This window comes from Nannospalax galili, unplaced genomic scaffold, assembly GCF_000622305.1.
Source record: "Nannospalax galili isolate Female #2095 unplaced genomic scaffold, S.galili_v1.0 scaffold666, whole genome shotgun sequence".
In the NCBI taxonomy this organism is placed as follows: domain Eukaryota; kingdom Metazoa; phylum Chordata; class Mammalia; order Rodentia; family Spalacidae; genus Nannospalax; species Nannospalax galili.
Window position 1 is genome coordinate 641,692 of NW_008356473.1, and position 9,292 is coordinate 650,983.

The 9,292-nt window shown below is 42.7% G+C and overlaps 1 protein-coding gene and 1 pseudogene across 1 annotated transcript in view; both read right to left on the minus strand.

Moving 5' to 3' along the window:
• Positions 1-9,292, minus strand: part of LOC103751248 (A-kinase anchor protein 2) — a 389,311-nt gene that overhangs the window by 152,479 nt on the left and 227,540 nt on the right.
• On the minus strand, positions 8,285-8,384 carry LOC115067880 (annotated as a pseudogene).

Here is a 9,292-nt window from a genome sequence, read left to right on the forward strand (position 1 = left end):
GTGTGTATGTGTGAATGTAGACAGTGGGACCCCAGCCCTTCCTCCTTTTCTTTGCTTCACAGCTGTCAGGAGGTAAGTGGCTTCCTTCAGTATGTGTGCTGGCCATGATGCATGGCCTCATAACAGGCTCTAAGACAATGGGACCAGTTGATCTTGGGTTGAACTCCAGAACTGTGAGCCAAAATTCTCTCTGTCTCTCTTTGTCTCTGTCTCTGTCTCTGTCTCTCTCTCTCTCCCTCTCTCTCTCTCTCTCTCTCTCTCTCTCTCTCACCCCCCCCATTTTATTTCTTTATCCAAATAAAACTGATCCAGGGCAAGGGCAAGGGTGACCTCCTAACCACGTCTGCACACAGGACATAGTCACAGACAGCAAGGGCTGTCTGGGTTATAGCTGGACTCTGAGATGCCTTAGCTGTGTGACAATTGTTAAGTCAGTATCATTGGAGACCACTGCTATGCATTAGGGTCTTAAAAATAATGATGGAATGCTAAAGTTCCAAGCCACCAACCCAAAACAAAGCTGTTTATCTGACAATTCAAGAAACCAGGAGAAATGAACATTGACAGCCAAATTTCAAAACAGGGCTGGTTTCAATTGGAATGATAACCAAGTTCCCCCGGTTTATAACTCAAAAAAGTTCTGCTGGAAATCATAGGCTCTGGCTCTAACACAGGAGGACCTTGTTTCAAAACTAGCTGAATGGGACCAGATCATTGTTAAAAAAAAACAGGCATAACTGTACTGGGTACACAAGAGCTCCAGATAACAATAAGAGACACCTTCTAGAACCTTATTGTCATTAGACACGCCCACTGAGGGAAACACATTGATGTATTCAGGAAATGTCTGTGAATGTTTCAGACTTTTTCTGGGAATATCCTGGTCAATGTCCTCTATTTTAGGAGGTAATCTCTCAGAGAGACGATTTTTGCTTTGTTTTCTATTTTCTTTTTTAAGCTTTTATTCATCTTTTTTTAATTCAAGGTCTTGCTATGTAACCCAGGTTGGCCTTGAACTTGCAGAGATTCTCCTGCTTCTGCCTCCCAAGTACTGGAGATTCCCAGTGTGTTTCACCATGGCCAGCTTTTGAGAATAGAAGGATCTTTCCAAGTAATAAAGCTTATAAAAGTACAAAAATATTTCATTGGGGGCTGGGGAGATGGCTCAGGAGATAAAGGGACTCGCTGCCAAGCCTGTTGACCTGAGGTAGATCCCCAGGACCCACATGGTAGAAGATAATTGACTCCTGAAAGTTGTCCTTTGACTTACTCACACACTGGCTGTGTAGACCCACCAAATCCACATTACCCACTAAATAATAAACAAATAAATAAATAAGTAAATAAAGACCCCCAAAAGGAATATTTTCTAGACATTTAAAAAAAATGGGATTGCTGGGCGTGGTGGCACATGCCTATAGTCCCAGCACTTGGGAGGCAGAGGCAGGTGGATCTTTGTGAGTTCAAGGCCAGCCTGGTCTACATAGTGAGTTCCAGGACAGCTGGGGCTACAGGGAGACCCTGCTTCAAAAAGAAAAACAAACAAACAAACAAACAACCCCCCCCCCCAAAAAAATGGGATGATGTTTGACCTAGTGGCTCAGACAAAAGAATCAAAAGTTCAAGTCCTGCTTGAACAAATTCAAGGTCAGACTGGGCAACTAAATATGACCCTGTTTCAAAATGAAAAAAAAAAAAGGATTGGGGTATTCTTAGTGGTAAAGTACTTGTCTAACCAGTGCAAGCACCCAGGTTCAGTCCCTGTCACCACATAGAATAAAAACAAAAACAAAATCAGAACTGGGTAGAGGGGCTCATGCCTATAATCCCAATGTTTGGGAGGTAGAGGTAAGGTCAGGAATTCAAGGTCATCTTTAGCCACATGGCAAGTTCAGGGCCAGACTGGGCTACACGTATACCTGTCTAGAAGGGGGAAAATCCCTCTTCCGGGGCAGAGCATTTGCAGGTGCAGGTGATAACTTACAGTTATCAGTATAGTGCATATTGAAGCTATACCTCTGTCTGATTTAAAGCTCCGCAGAAATACTGTGTTAAACAAAAATTACCGGAGGCCATGGTTTTGGACTAGGCTTTCTTGCTGGGCCCCAACAGACCAGACTAAAATCAAAATGGAGTCACTTATGCTTCAGTTCCATGTCATAGAACTGAAAGTAAATTATTCTCTAAGCTTTTGAGAAATCAGGACAGTGAGAGATAGCCATATATCCCTAACAGGCCAATGGGCAGGACAGCAGGCTCCTCCTCAGCTCTTCCATCCGCTAGTCCTTTGATCCTTATAAAAAGGAACCCAAAGTGGGGTGAGGTTAACCATCATTTATATTTCTATTGCTCTGTCTTCCTGACTCCCACTCGACTAAGAGTGAAGCTCTGAACTGAAGGGCACTTTGGTCATTTGCTGCTGTCCTTTTAGCTTCTTTTTGTCTGTAAAAATATCTACTTGGTTAATTGTTGCACTTATTCTATTTTACAGAAGTATAATCTGATTCTAGAATTTTTAAAAAAGCCATTTAATAATTTTTAAAAATATTTTTTATTATTTTTATTTTATGTGTATGAGTGTATTGTCTGCATGTATGTGAGTGCACCCGTGTCGTGCAGTGCTGCAGAGGTCAGAAGAGGGCTTCAGATTCCCCTGGAACTGGAGTTAAGGACGGTTTGTAGCCACCATGTGGTTGCTAGGAATCGAACCCGGGTCCTCTGCAAGCTCATGCCTATAATTCCAGTACTGGGATACTGAGGCAGAAGGTCACAAGTTAGAGGACAGTCTGGACTACACAGTGATATCCTATCTCCAAAATAAATAAATAAATAAAAATTAAACATATATTTGAACTCAAATGTATTTTTTTCTCTTGATAATTGTCATCCTTGAAGTGAACAAAAAATCCAAACCCACAAAAAGATAAGTAAATGCCACATCACAATGATCAAAATAAATGCATTTTTATCTCCTTTGTTTCCTTCCTTCCTTCCTTCCTTCCTTCCTTCCTTCCTTCCTTCCTTCCTTCCCTTCTTCTTCTTCTTCTTCTTCTTCTTCTTCTTCTTCTTCTTCTTCTTCTTCTTCTTCTTCTTCTTTCTTCTTCTTCTTCTTCTTCTTCTTCTTCTTCCTCTTCCTCTTCCTCTTCCTCTTCCTCTCTCTCTCTCTCTCTCTCTCTCTCTCTCTCTCTCTCTCTCCCCCCCCTTATACTTTTGAGACAGGGTCTCCCTGTAGCCCCAGCCGGTCTGGAACTCACTATGTAGACCAGGCTGGCTTTGAACTCTGAGATCTGCCTGCCTCTGCCTCCCAAGTGCTGGGATTTTAAAGGCATGTGCCACCATGCCCAGCCCAACAAGCAATTTCTTAATATAAGTATGAAGTATGTTTTATTGGTATTTGTGATATACTAAGGGTAAGAAAAAGTCATTGCTTATCTAAAGTTTTTTTTTTCTTTCTTTCTTTTTTTTTGTGGGAGGAAGTTGGTTTTGGTGCTAAAGATTGAATCCAAGCCTTGACATATTAAGCATATATTTTGCCACTGAGCTAAGCCCCTAGCCCCAGATTTCTAGTACTTTATCTGGTTAAACTATTCCTGCCTCATCTCTTGAGCGCTCCGGGTTTAGCTAATAAAAACAGATTTGCATTCATTACTATCTAAACACAGATTATAAAGTATTTTTATTTTACACAGGATCTCACACTGCAATCCAGACTGGCCTGCAACTCATTATGTAGCTCAGGCTGACCTTAAATTCCCACAATCCACCTGCCTAAGCCTCTGGCATGCTAGAATCATAGGCATGAGCCAACAAACTAGGCCACGAAGTAGCTTTCTATCTGGTTCAAAACTTGGCTCTGTCATATACTAGCTTCAGAATCTCCCGCACGTGACCTAACCACCACTGCACAGTCACACATGCTAAAAAGGGAATGAGAATAATGTCTCCTTTCTGGATTGTTTTGAGGGTTATAGGGGATGGATAGAAGAAAATAAATAAAAACAAACAAAAAAATAAAAGAAATAGTACATTTAGGGGTCTATCACAGTCCTCAGCTTAGAGAAAATTATCCATTCTGACAATCATCATTACCAAGAGAGCACAGTGGAAACATAAAATGGTGACTCCCGCCTCAGTCTCCCAAGTGCTGGGATTACAGGCAAGAGCAAGCATACGCAGCTGAAAAACACAAATTTTCGAGAAAAATGTGAAAACTGACCCATATACGGTTGGGCTGCCCCCACCTACTGCCAACCCCCCTTCTGAGATCCACTACCCTAAATAGACTCCAAGACCTAAAAAAAGAATTCATGATGAAAATCTCCTTTAGTCAGGGAACAGATTTAGAGCACTCTCTGTGTGCACACAATGGAGGAAAGATGTCCCAGATGTGTCTTTGTAGTGGAGCCCCTGTCCTAAACAATCCACTGCAATGTTATCACAATGGAGGACAAAGGGCAACTGGCTCTCCACCATGGGCAAAAAAAGGCTCTCCAGAATGACTTTTCATTCCCAAAGCCAAAGAAAGCTATAACCTGTGACCTCCATTCATGACTGGAAGAGCTGGAATGCTTCCTTTGTGATGGGGAACATCTGCCTTTCTCAGGGAACAGCCTCTCTCCCAGCAAGAAGTCTCACATGGAGAGAAGCAACATCCTTTTCTAATGTGGCTGTCCATCCAGAATCTTCCTTGACCAGGAAATGTGCCCTTCTCAAAGGCTCTAACCACAGCCTCTCACCCGCATAAAGAGTACTAACATTGCTGCCTAAGCAATGAAGAAATCGAAAGAAACTGCTGTCGAGAACTGTTCGTGCTCCTCTTTATAAACAGTTTTTAGTCTTAATTCATAGAGAACAGAAGGCACCATAGAACCCACTATTTGGTATTGAAGAAGTCATTTTTGTTATCCAGGAGTGGCTAGCTGAAGATATGTATCAGAGATGTGTAATTATAGGTAGAAAATAGAGTATTTTATGAGCAAGTCTCTAAGGGAGAAGGAATGCCTTGGGGGGATGGTTGTAGAGAAAATATAATTTCTATTTATTTATTATTTTTGGTCTTTTTGAGACAGGGTCTCCCTGTAGCCCCAGCTGGCCTGGAGAGAAAGTAGAATTTAAAGTACTACCAGCAGAAAGAAGTGACTGTGAGCATGTTTGAGGCAGATCTTTCTGGTTTTCTTTCCAGCCAGGTTGACCTCTTCAGTCCCTGTGGGCAACTGTTAAAACTGCTGGCTGGAGCAGGAGCACCTGCTGGTGTTGGAAAGTGCTGTTCCCTCAGATTTGATGTAAGAGGCGGTCTTGTAATAGCATATTACATTCTATAGTAGAGGAGGTCAGCTAGATACTTTCTCTTCATTAAGAACAACTAGCCAATGGAGAAATGGCTTAGTTGGTAAAGTGCTCTGAAGACTGGAGTTCAATCTTCAGAATCCATAAAAAAGTATCAGGCTTGGTAGCAGAAATTTGTAATCCCAGTGCTAGGGAAGTGGATGTCTGGGGCTCACTGACCAGTCAGCCTAGCCTACTCGGTGAGATCTAAGGCCAGTGAGTGACTCTGTCTCAAAACCAAAGGCAGCACCTAAGGAACAATGCCGTGTTCTCTAGCCTCCATATACACGTGCACACATGTGCATACAGCTACACGCACTACACACACATATACATACACACAAAGCAACTAGATTCTCACAGAATGAGGATAGAAGTAATATGACATCATAGGCCAGCCGTGAGTAGCCCCACAGACCTGCCAAAAGTTGCAATAAAAACAATTTAAGACTTTCCAACTCACCCACTGTCAAGATTTGCTCTTTGGTACAGCCAGGCATGGTGGCGTACACCTGTAGTCCCAGCACTCGGGAGGCAGAGACAGGTGGATCTCTGTGACTTCAAGGCCAGTCTAGTCTACACAGTGAGTTCCAGGCCAGCTGGAGCTACAGGGAGACCCAGTCTGAAAAAGGAAAAAAAAAAAAAAAAAAAAGTTTAAAGAAAAAAAGATTTATTCTTTGATTTTCACTGGAGGGGTCCAAACTGCCACTCAGATCCTTTAATATTGAATTGTTTCCGGTAATAGCTAAACTTATCTTGAAAGATTTCCCACATATTCAAATACTTAGGATCACAGAGACCCACATTTGGCCTGTTTCAAAACTGTAGCATTTTGGAGATGGACATTGCTGATAGCTTGATTTAGTTTTGCCCACACATCTTCCAGACTGTGCTTTGAAAACTGTTTTCTATTGTCTCTGCAGTTCAGAAAGTAAGTACAGATTTGGTGCCTGTAAACTATGTTGCAATCTTTTTAGCAAAAGGAAAAAATTCTCTTTAGTGTAGTTATTGTTGGCAGATGAAAACTCAGAGGCTTCCTCCTGTGCTGGGCTCCCGCTTCTGGTTTTTAAAATTCAGGATTCCCAAATCAGTCTGTTCATTCAGCATTTAGGACTAGATTAAATGTTGCTCTTTCAAATAGACTGAAACTCCAAAAGATCAACAAGCCAAAACAAAACAGGGCTTAAGGGTGTAGTTCACCACCTAGCAAGTGCTACCAGGCCCTGGGTTCCATCCCTAGCACCCCAAAACAGTGATATAGTCATAAGCCAAATATTATTCAGCATTAATAGGAATGAAAAATATTTTGCCAAGCCCCACCATGAACAAACCTCCCCCCCAAATCATGCTAAGCCAGGTGCAAAAGAACACATGTTGTAAGACTCTACAGCATGTGGTGTAAGAGGTGATAAAATGCAAGAGGCTATGAAGGCCCTAACTGCAGTGATGAAGGTACTCTGAACCCGGTGGGGTTGGAACTGTGGCTCAGTGGTAGAGTACTTTCCTTGCATGCATGAGACCCTGAGTTTAATCCCCAGCATCACCACCACCAAAACTAAATAACAACAACAAAATCCAACAACAAAAGGTGATGCTAAAAATTACTTAATCAAATACAAAGATGAACTTTATAGTGTGAAACTATATCCCTCAAAAAGTTGTGGTTTGTTTTTGGTTTTGTTTTTAAACCAAAGGAATTGGCTATAGTGGCAGAAGTGGAACCTGAAGCAGAAGATCATGCGTTGAAAGTCACCCTTGGCTACATAGGGCTCTGGAGGCCAGCTTTGGCTTAAAAAGGCTTTATCTCAGGCCGGGCATGGTGGCGTATGCCTTTAATCCCAGCACTTGGGAGGCAGAGGCAGGTGGATCTCTGTGAGTTTGATGACAGCCTGGTCTATATAGCAAGTTTCAGGATAGCTAGGGCTACTGGGAGACCCTGTCTCGAAAAAGATAAAAAAAAAAAAAAATTCGTATCATGAAAAATCAATCATTAGGAAGGGAGATGGCTCAGTTGGTAAAGTACTTGCTTCTCGAGGGTAAGGACCTGGTTTCAAATCACCAAAGTCCATGTAAAAAGCTACACACAGTATTATGGGCTTGTAATTCTAGGGCAAGATGGAAGGTAGAGACAGGTGGCTTCCTGGACATTCAGGGGACATCTAGTCTGGCCTTCGTGGCACAGTTCCAGGCCATTCAGAGACCCTGTCTTAAACAAGAGGTGGAAGGTGCCTGAGGACAAATGCCCAAGGGTGTCCTCTGACCTCTGCATGAATGTGGCAAGCATACCTGCAGCTACACACAGGAACACACACACACACACACACACACACACACACACACACAGAACCTACATACATACATGCAACATACATCAGTCATCATTGTATTTTGAACAAACAGAGACAATTGGTATGATAGATTAGACCCTTGGACAGGCATCCAAGTGCTTAGGGCTTGTGTTTTGATGGGAGAGACATTCTAGCAGGGAAACTGGGTGTTCTGTTATGACACTGATGGTGAGCTTTCGTGTTTGTTTTCTGTGGTAATAGGGATTTTTTTCTTTTGGTGTTTTGGAGAAAGATACCCATTAAGTAACTCAGACTTGCTGTGTAACCAGGTTGGCCTCAAAACTGTCAGCAATCTTCTTGCCTCAGCCTCTGGAGTGCTGGGATTACAGGCATGCAGCACCACACAGAGATTGACCTAGGGCCCACACATACTAGGCAAGGGTTCTACCAGTGAGCTGTATTCCTAGCACTACTTTTTAAAAAATATGTCCAGCTATGAAGGAGATGTATGAGGTCCTATAAAAGCATGTTACCAGAACACTGGACAGAAAATACCATTGTGGATGGAATGTTTGAGTGAAAGACTTGAATTAACCAGGCTAGGAAGAGGGAGGGAGAGTCAGAGGAGCTAGAAAACAGTGAGTAAAAGCCAAACTGTTTTGTTTCTTGTTTTTAAGTAAGAATGCTTCATGAATTTGTGTGTCATCCTTCAGCAGGGGACATGCTAATCTCCCTCATTCCAATTTCAATGTATGTGTTGCCAAAGAAAAGGGAACCAGAGGGTCTAAAGAACCTTAGCACCTACAGTTGCCTGGGGTCTGCTCTAAGATCCGTGAGATTGTAGGAAGGGCTTCAGACAGAGGGAACTGATCAGATAGGCCTTTTAAAAAGGTCATTCTGATAGCCAGGCATGGTGGTGCACGCCTGTAGTCCTAGCACTTGGGAGGCAGAGGCAGGAGGCTCTCTGTGAGTTCAAGGCCAGCCTGGTCTACATAGTGAGTTCCAGGACAGCTCGGGCTACAGGGAGACCATGTCTCAAAAAGACCAAAAAAAAAGGTCATTCTGGTAGCCAAACTAGAGAGGGTAGGGATGGATACAGACATTTTGGTAGAAGATTCAGCTAGAAGTGGAACCAGAGTCAGTGAAGTCTGAGCCTTACACATTGCTCAAGCGGGAGCTAATTAACCAAACCTGGTGGTACAGGCCTGTAATCTCAGCTGCTCAAGAGGCTGAGGCAGGAGGATCACAAGTTCAACGCCTGCCTGGGCTACAAAGTGAGTTTGAGGCCAGCCTGGAAAGCTTAGTAAGACCTTGTTTCAAAATAAAAAGAGATATAGCTCAGTGGTAGAGTGCTTGCCTACTGTGTACAAAGTCGTGGGTTCAATGCCAGTGCTGCAGACAGTTTTGGTGAGTGTGTAAATATTATTTGTTTGGTAATAAGCTTAATTAATCATTGTTGGGCTGTTGTTACTCGGTTGTTGATTAATTTGTTTGTTGTTTTAAAAAATAGGGTTGGGAATATAATGATGGGGATTACAATGGGGAGACCTATTAGTGTAAGGGTAGCGAAAGAGACAGAGAGAGAGAGAGAGAGACAGAGACAGAGACAGAGAGACAGAGAGAGATAGAGAGACAGAGAGAGATAGAGAGACAGAGAGAGACAGAGAGAGAGAGAGAGA